The sequence below is a fragment of the Muscardinus avellanarius genome, assembly GCF_963383645.1.
Source record: "Muscardinus avellanarius genome assembly, chromosome: 16".
Classification (NCBI taxonomy): domain Eukaryota; kingdom Metazoa; phylum Chordata; class Mammalia; order Rodentia; family Gliridae; genus Muscardinus; species Muscardinus avellanarius.
The window spans coordinates 18,140,309-18,148,232 of record NC_137802.1 but is presented as its reverse complement, the minus strand read 5'-3'; the positions used below and the strand labels follow the sequence as shown (position 1 = coordinate 18,148,232).

At 42.5% G+C, this 7,924-nt stretch overlaps 1 pseudogene across 1 annotated transcript; it reads left to right on the top strand.

Moving 5' to 3' along the window:
- The first annotated feature begins 6,415 nt into the window (after positions 1–6,415).
- LOC308275143 (large ribosomal subunit protein uL24-like) lies at positions 6,416–7,716 on the top strand (annotated as a pseudogene). Its single transcript has 2 exons — positions 6,416–6,465; positions 7,345–7,716. The product of its transcript is annotated as a large ribosomal subunit protein uL24-like (transcript).
- Positions 7,717–7,924: the final 208 nt, after the last annotated feature.

The following is a 7,924-nucleotide window of genomic DNA, read 5'->3' as shown; positions in this document are numbered from 1 at the left end:
CACGATCTACAGCTGAAGTCTGAGCACCCACCTTGGAGTCCTGGCTCTGCTTGTTATTTCTTTGGACCTCACTTTCTTCATCTGTACACAAATTGCCTTCCAGCTGTAAAGTAATGGATGATGCCCCTGACGGGCACTATATGTCCATGCCCAGGGAAGCCTCAACAGGTATCCACACTGCCTCCCTTAGCTTTCACAGGTCAGCTGTCCAGGGGATGACAGCGCCTTGGAGAGTGCCCATCTGGGCTGGCAAGTTCCTGCAGGCCTTGTAAGAACCTGGTCTTATGGCCACGACCACCAAGCACAGAGTCCGCCCCGTCCCATCCAGACAGAAGCAGGAGTAGGGGACATGGGGTGTTTGCCTCTGGTTGGAGATGATAGAAATGGATGTGTCCTTGAGAAGTCTGAGTGGCTTATGAATATGAAAGGAAAAGCTTGGTTGTTGAGTTGTTCTGTGCAGCCAAACCCACAGCTGGAGTTGCTCCAGAAGTGGCAGCAAGGGAGATTCCAACCAGATACTTCCCCAAGTCATCTCCAAAGAGAGCTGGCTGAGATTCCAAAGAAAGAAGCACTATATGCCAGGGCCATCTGCCCAAGTGACCTACTGGGGAGCTTACTTTAGAGAGTAAGCGCATCCTCCGTGTGGATAGTGAGAAAGGAGCTATTGTACACAAGTAGGTCCATGAGGGAGGATTGGGTTGTGGAGTTTACATATGGGTTTACGGAATTTTTCTTGGGGCCAGGGATCATTTCTATGTGTCTAGCAACATGTTTGCTCTCTCTTTGTTTCAACCTAAACAACTTTATCGGTCACCTAGGAATGAGCAAGGCCACGGTTTGGTTTCTACACCTTCAGAAGAAAACATGCGGCTGGCCAGGTTACAGAGAAGCCCGGGCCATCAGTGTTTCTCAGTCAGGACAAAGAAAGCAGTGGGGTGAAGGAATGATGGGCCCCTCCAGTTGTCCATGTTGGGCTTGGCTTTTCTGTTTGTTGAAATTGTGCTCTGTAGCCCAGCATGGAGTCACCGCATCTATAATCCCAGTACTTAGGAGGCTGAAAGAGGAAGAACTCAGGTTTGAGGTCAACCTCGGCAACTTTGTGAGCCCTCAACTACAAAATAAAAAGGGATGGGAAAAAATAAAAAGGGATGGGGGTATAGCTTGCAGATAGAATGCTCTTGGGATCAATCTCCAGTACAAAAAAAAAAAAAAAGTCCTCCTGATCTCATGGGCCAGAGATAGCCATCTTCAGAGGCAGGGCAAGGCTGGAAGGCATGAATCCCTGCTATACCACAAGCCCTCTGACTTTTTGACTCTCTGATGTCCTGAGGGTGTGTGGCCACCGCTCTGGCTTGGCAGAGTTTATTTGCCCAAAATGAGCAAATAAACCTTCCTTCCTCTAAGTTTTACATTTCAGGTGTTTGGGCCACAGCAGTAAGAATGTTGACTAAGACATGTGGATGGATGGATGGATGGATGGATGGATGGATGGATGGATGGATGGATACACAGATAGATGGATGATAGATGATAGATAAATAGGTAGATGATATGGTTTAACTTTCTCAAAACATCTTAGTGTGCTTTCACTATTTATCTCTTTTACACTGGGAATAGAACCCAGAGATATTCTATCTCCAAGCTATACCCCTAGTTCTTTCTACTTTTTATTTTGAAACAGGGTCTTGCTAAGTTGCCAAGCCTGGCCTTGAACCTGCAATCCTCCTGTCTCAGCTTCCCAAGTACTGGTTTACAGATGTGGGCCACCACACTCAGTTTTACCTTTTCCCTTCAATAAAGCCCTCTATGGCAGGTGACAGATACAGTATATATATATATATATATATATATATATATATATATATATATATATTCAACACAGGGGTGATTCTTTTCAGATTGTGCAGAAATGGTACATGATTTATTTACTTTTTTTTTTTTTGCAGTCTTGGGGATGGAACCCAGGGACATTCTACCTCCAAGCTACACCCCCAGCCCTATTTTTTTATTCTTTATTTTGAAACAGGGTCTCACTGAGTTGCAAAAGGCCTCACTAATTAATGGCTGAGGCTGTCCACGAACCGCTATCCTCCTGTCTCAGCCTCCCAAATGCTGGCATTGCAAGCATGCACCACCATGCCCAGCTATTTACTATTTTTAAAGCCATTTTATTTCATTGCAATGACATCAAATAGTAAAGACTTAGGATTTAAACCAAATTCACAAAGTCTCACATGCTATTTTTTAGCATGAATTTCTTAATAGTTATTATTATCATTACAAGTGTTAACACTTATTTATCATCCAGGGAGCTTACAAGTCTTGCACAAGTTCCCACAGGTACTGAGGCTGGGCAAAGGACCTAGGAACAGAACGGATTAAAGTAAGTTGCCACGGCTGATCTCAAAACCTAGTTCTGACCAATCATAAAGCAGATGGGGAATCTCAGTAAGGGTTAAAAGCCCACCTCCCAAGAGCTTTGGTGGTCACTCTCTTTTGGGGAACCCTCGCAACATGGGGAGGAAACTGTTTTTGTCTTCTGTCTCTCCTTGGCTTAAATTCTCACATTTCTATCCTCGTTAGTCCTTGGACTTCACTCTTGGAAATCCACTGGACCAGAAGCCTAGACGGGCAGACGCCCCTTTTCGGTGCGTGTGGTGAAGCCGGGCTTCAGCCCCCCGAGCCCATGATGCCTCGTGTCCACGTGTGTGATCATTCACACCGCCTTCCTTAACTTCCCAGCCACCACCAATGTCCCTCTGCCACTGTTGCAGATTGGTTGAATGGCATCTGAACATTGTGACTAGACAGAGAAGAGGAGCACAGGATTTTATCTTAAAATTTGTCATCAAACTCCTAGTTATGCAGCCTCTTCATTCCTGTACTTGTCAGGGTAAACCACATTGTGAGGATTTTTTTTTTTTCCAGTACTGGGGATGGAACCCAGGGCATTCTATCTCTGAGCTACACTGCCAGCCCTATTTTTTATTCTTTATTTTGAAAAAGAATTTTTTTAAAACTCCACCAGGCGTGGTGGCGCACGCTTGTAATCCCCGCACTTGGGAGGCAGAGACAGGAGGATCACGCAGGTTCGAAGCCAGCTGCGCTGGCTTAAGAGACCCTGTTTCCAAATAAAGTATAAAATAGGTCTGGGAGTATAGCCTGGAGGTAGAAAGCCTCTGGGTTCCATCCCCAGTACCACCAAAAATAAAATAAAATAAAAATAAATTTTAAAAAATAAAAATAGGTCTGGGAGTGTAGCCTGGAGGTAGAAGTCCCCTGAGTTGCATCCTCAGTACCATTTAAAAAAAAAAAAAAATCCAGGTAAACCGGGTCTGGTAGCACACACCTGTAATCCCAATACTTGGGAGACAAACAGATAACAGGTTCAAGGATAGCATCAGCAAATAGTAAAGTTTTCATCAACCTAGTAAGACTGGTTTCAAAATAAAAATAGAGCAGCTGGGCATCGTGGTGCACGCTTGTAATCTCAGTACTTGGGAGGCTGAGACAGGAGGATTGGACAGGTTCAAAGCTAGCCTCAGCTACTTAGTGAGGCTTTCAGCAACTTAGTGATACCCTGTCTCTAAATAAAGTATATATTTAAAAAATAGGTCTGGGAGTATAGCCCGGAGGTAGAAAAGCTCCTGGGTTCCATCCCCAGTACCACAAAAATAATAAAATAAAATAAAAATAATTTAAAAATGTGCCCCTGGGTTCAATCCCCAGTACCACACACACACACACACACACACACACACACACACACACACATCTAGGTAACTGTGATTAATTTCTGGTCCTAGGTGGGTTAAGCCTATGAGATACCCCTGAGAAATAAAGTCATCAGAACTCTACACTCAAGACTCTGGCTCTCCAGTTTCTAAGGCAAGAAAGCTGGACATGGTGAGCTTATTGATTTAATCCATTCCAGATCAGCTGCCTGTGTCAGCAGTTTCTACAAATGTGGCAGGTACTCACTTGCATCTGAATTTGATGTCCTTGGCTATTTTAAAAAGGAAAAATGCCATATTTTCTTAGACCTTGTTTTTTCCTCCAAATGGCCAAGCCTCACAGAATTCCTCTAGAATCATGGAGAGTCCTCTTAAGATAAAAGGATTTACTTCTATTGCTTTGCACTGGGCATCATGTTTCACAGGACAGTGTCCACTAATCAATTGTAGTTTATTTCACTCTCGAGGTGAAAACTTAAATCCCTGATCTGCTTCACCAGGGGACCTACAGGTAGCGCCTGTTTGCTCAGGGTCTGCCCAAGGCGCTCTCCTCTAAGTTTCAGCTCCCAGCGTGGGGGTTCAGAGTTGATGGGGCTACAACTCTGAGAGTCACTGCAGGCTGGGCATCTGGGGAAGCCTCCAACTTCCTGCTGTGCCAGCTTGAGTGCCTGAATTTGGGGTGGGGGGGGTCCTGCTCCTCCAGATATATGGGGGTATTTCCAAAAGGATGTATTCAAGGAGAACACAGGCACTGAAGCTCAGACTGTACTTGAAGTCAGAGTCTGTGGCACAGTGGCTCCATCCCTGCTCTATTCTAAAAATGTTACCTGCATGAGCTCATCTGTATTGATCAAGATTCTTCTGAGAAACAGAACCAATAGGATGTACAGAGAGAGAGAGAGATTTATTTTAAGGAATTGGCTCACAGTTATGGAGGCTGGCAATTCTAAAATCTGCAGGGTAGGCTAGCAGGCTGGAGCCCAGGGAAGGAGCTGATGTTGCAGTTCAAGTCCGGAGGCCGGCTGCTGGGAGAGTTGCCTCCTGCTGGGGTAGTCGTCTGTATTCAAAGTGTATTCAAGGTGTCTTCTGGTTGAATGAGTCCCACCCACACTGTAAAAGGCTATTTGCTTTTCTCAAAGTTCACCAGTTTAAATGTTAATCTCAAAAACAAAAAAATTTAAAAAACAAAGTAATAAAATAATGTTAATCTCATTCAAACGCACCTTTGTAGAAACATCCAGAATAACGTCTGACCAAATATCTCATCACCATGACATAGCCAAGTTGAATCATAAAACTGTCACTCACTCTATGGTGATAAGTCTCACCCTTATTTTAAAAGGAAATTGAAGCAGGGGGATGTTAGGTAACTTACATAAAGTCCCACAGAAAATAAATGTTGGGAGTGAGAGTCAGTCCCTTGCAGGCTGGTTCCAGAATTCCTTCACCTAAGGGAATTATCCATACCTCCACTGATACATGGCTCACTGTCATGGCAGACCTGGAAATGCCAACAATGTAGAGATTCCTGGGACTTTTTGTTATTGCCCATTATTTGGCCAAGAACATGAATTTGGGACTAAGTCATTATCTCTTTCTCTTACTGTCAGACAGACTTCAGATGGCAAACAACACAGGCTTCTATTCCCTTCTTCTCCCTTTTGTGAACCTGAAATGTGTGTGTGTGTGTGTGTGTGTGTGTGTGTGTGTGTGTGTCCGCGCACCAGCACTGGATATTAAACCAAGGGGCAGTCTACCTCTGAGCTACATACACAATCCTTTTTAATTTTTATTTGGAAACAAAGTCTCACTAAGTTGCTGAAGACCCTCACTAAGTTTTGAGGCTGGCTTCAAACCTGTGATCTTCCTGTCTCAGCCTCCCACATCCTGGGATTACAAGCATATACCACCACACCCAGCTTTAAAAAAATTTTTTAATTCCCCATGGCACTCACTCAATTCCAAAAAACTCCAGTTTTCCATAACCAGTAGGGTGTAAGCAGTTGGTAAAGGATCTATTTTCAGGACTTATATTTTGCCCTATCCATCTGACAAGAAAGACTTTAGTATCCCAGTACTAAGAAAGGAAGATCACAGGTTCAAGGACAGCCTCAACAAGTTACTGAGGCCCTCAGCAACTTAGTGAGATTATTTTTCAAAATAAAAGCCAGGTGAGCTGGGCGGGCGTGGTGGCGCACGCTTGTAATCCCTGCTCTTGGGAGGCGGAGACAGGAGGATCGCGCAGGTTCAAAGCCAGTCGCGCTGGCTTAAGAGACCCTGTTTTCAAATAAAAATATAAAAATAGGTCTGGGCATGTAGCCCGGAGGTAGAAGGGCTTCCAGAAACCCCAGTACCACTAATAATAATAATAATAATAATAATAATAATAATAATAATAATAATAATAATAATAATAATAAATAAATAAAAGCCAGGTGTGATAGCACAGGCCTGTAATCCCACTACTAGAGAGGCTGGAACAGGAAGATCACAGGTTCGAGGACAGCCTCAGCAAGTAGTGAAATTCTCATCAACCTAGGAAGACCCTGTTTTAAAATAAAAATGAAAATAGGTCTGGGAGTGTAGCTTGAATGTAGAATGTCCCTGGGTTCAATCCCCAGTGCCACAAAAAACAAACAAATAAATAAATAAATAGCATTCCTGAAGCAGCAGCAGCCAAAATGAAGTTGAATCCCTTTCTGACTTCTGATCAAAGCAAGAACTATAAAAGGCATTTTATTTTTTATTTTTTTTTTAATGAAACAAAAGACAGTATTTGTTGTAACGAGTTCTCATCACAGCATAAACCCAAAAGATCCTGGAGAACAGACTTCAATGCTCTAAGAGCTGATGTGCAGAATAAATACTTTAGGCCACTGTCTAATGCTCTAGTGGGTTTTTTTTTTCGAAGCTTTTTTTAATTGATGTATTATGATTATACATAATAGTGAGATTTATTGTTAAGTATTTGAAGATTCACATTCTAGGGGTTCTTTTTTAAGCTTTTGTTTTAAAAATATCAAGCCAAAAAGTTTAAATAATAGTTCAATGAATCCCATTTATCCTCTATCTAGATTCACCGGCAGTTAACATTTGCATGCACTGCCTTCTCTCTCTAGCCTCACCCACACACATGTATACAAGCTGGCTTTTCTTCTTTGAACCTTTTGAAAACACGTTATAGAAATCAGGGGATACCTCACCTGAAATACTTCACTACATAGCTCCTAAGAACTAGGACATTTTCCTACTTAATTGTAATATCATAACACCAAAATATTTGACACTAACAAACTATTATTATCTAAAATATAACCATATTCAAGTCTTAATAATGTCCTTTATATTGTGCTTTCTTTTTACTTTTGGTACTGGGATTTGAACCTGGGGGCATTCTACCTCTGAGCCACCAACCCTACCTTCCCCCAACCTTTGTTTCTTTTCAGTACTGGGGATGGAACCCAGGGGCACTGTACCTCTGGGCTACACCTCCAGCCCTATTTTAGTCTTTTTAGTTTTTTGAAACGGTCTCACTGAGTTGCAAAGAGCCTCACTAAGTAGCTGAGGGTGTCTGCGAACCGCCACCCTCCAGTCTCCGCCTCTATAAAAGGCATTTTAAAGCACCTTCCCACATTCACAGGAAGAATATGTCTTCTCCTTCCAAAGAGCTGAGACAGAAGTACAATGTTTAATCTATGCCCATCAGAAAGGATGATGAAGTCTAGGTCGTCCAAGGACACTACAAAGGTCAGCAGATTGGCACGGTAGTCCGGTGTATGTCATCTACACTGAACGAGTGCAGCAGGAAATGGCCAACGGCACCACTGTACACGTGGGCATTCACCCCAGCAAGGTGGTTATCACCAGGCTACAACTGGACAAAGATGGCAAAAAGATCCTGGAACGGAAGGGCAAATCTCACCAAGTAGGAAAGGAAAAGGGCATATACAAGGAAGAAACAATTGAGAAGATGCAGGAATAAAGTCATCTCATTTACAACTTTTTATTTAAGACCAATAAAATGAAATTTTAATTAATTAATTAGCTAATTAATTTTTATTTTTCTACTTTATTATTATTTTTTAATTTTTTATTGGTGCATTATATTCATATATCATATTGGGGTAAAAAACTTGTGTGTACATACATGTACACATCACTGATTTAACCCCTACCCAATTCCCACCCCA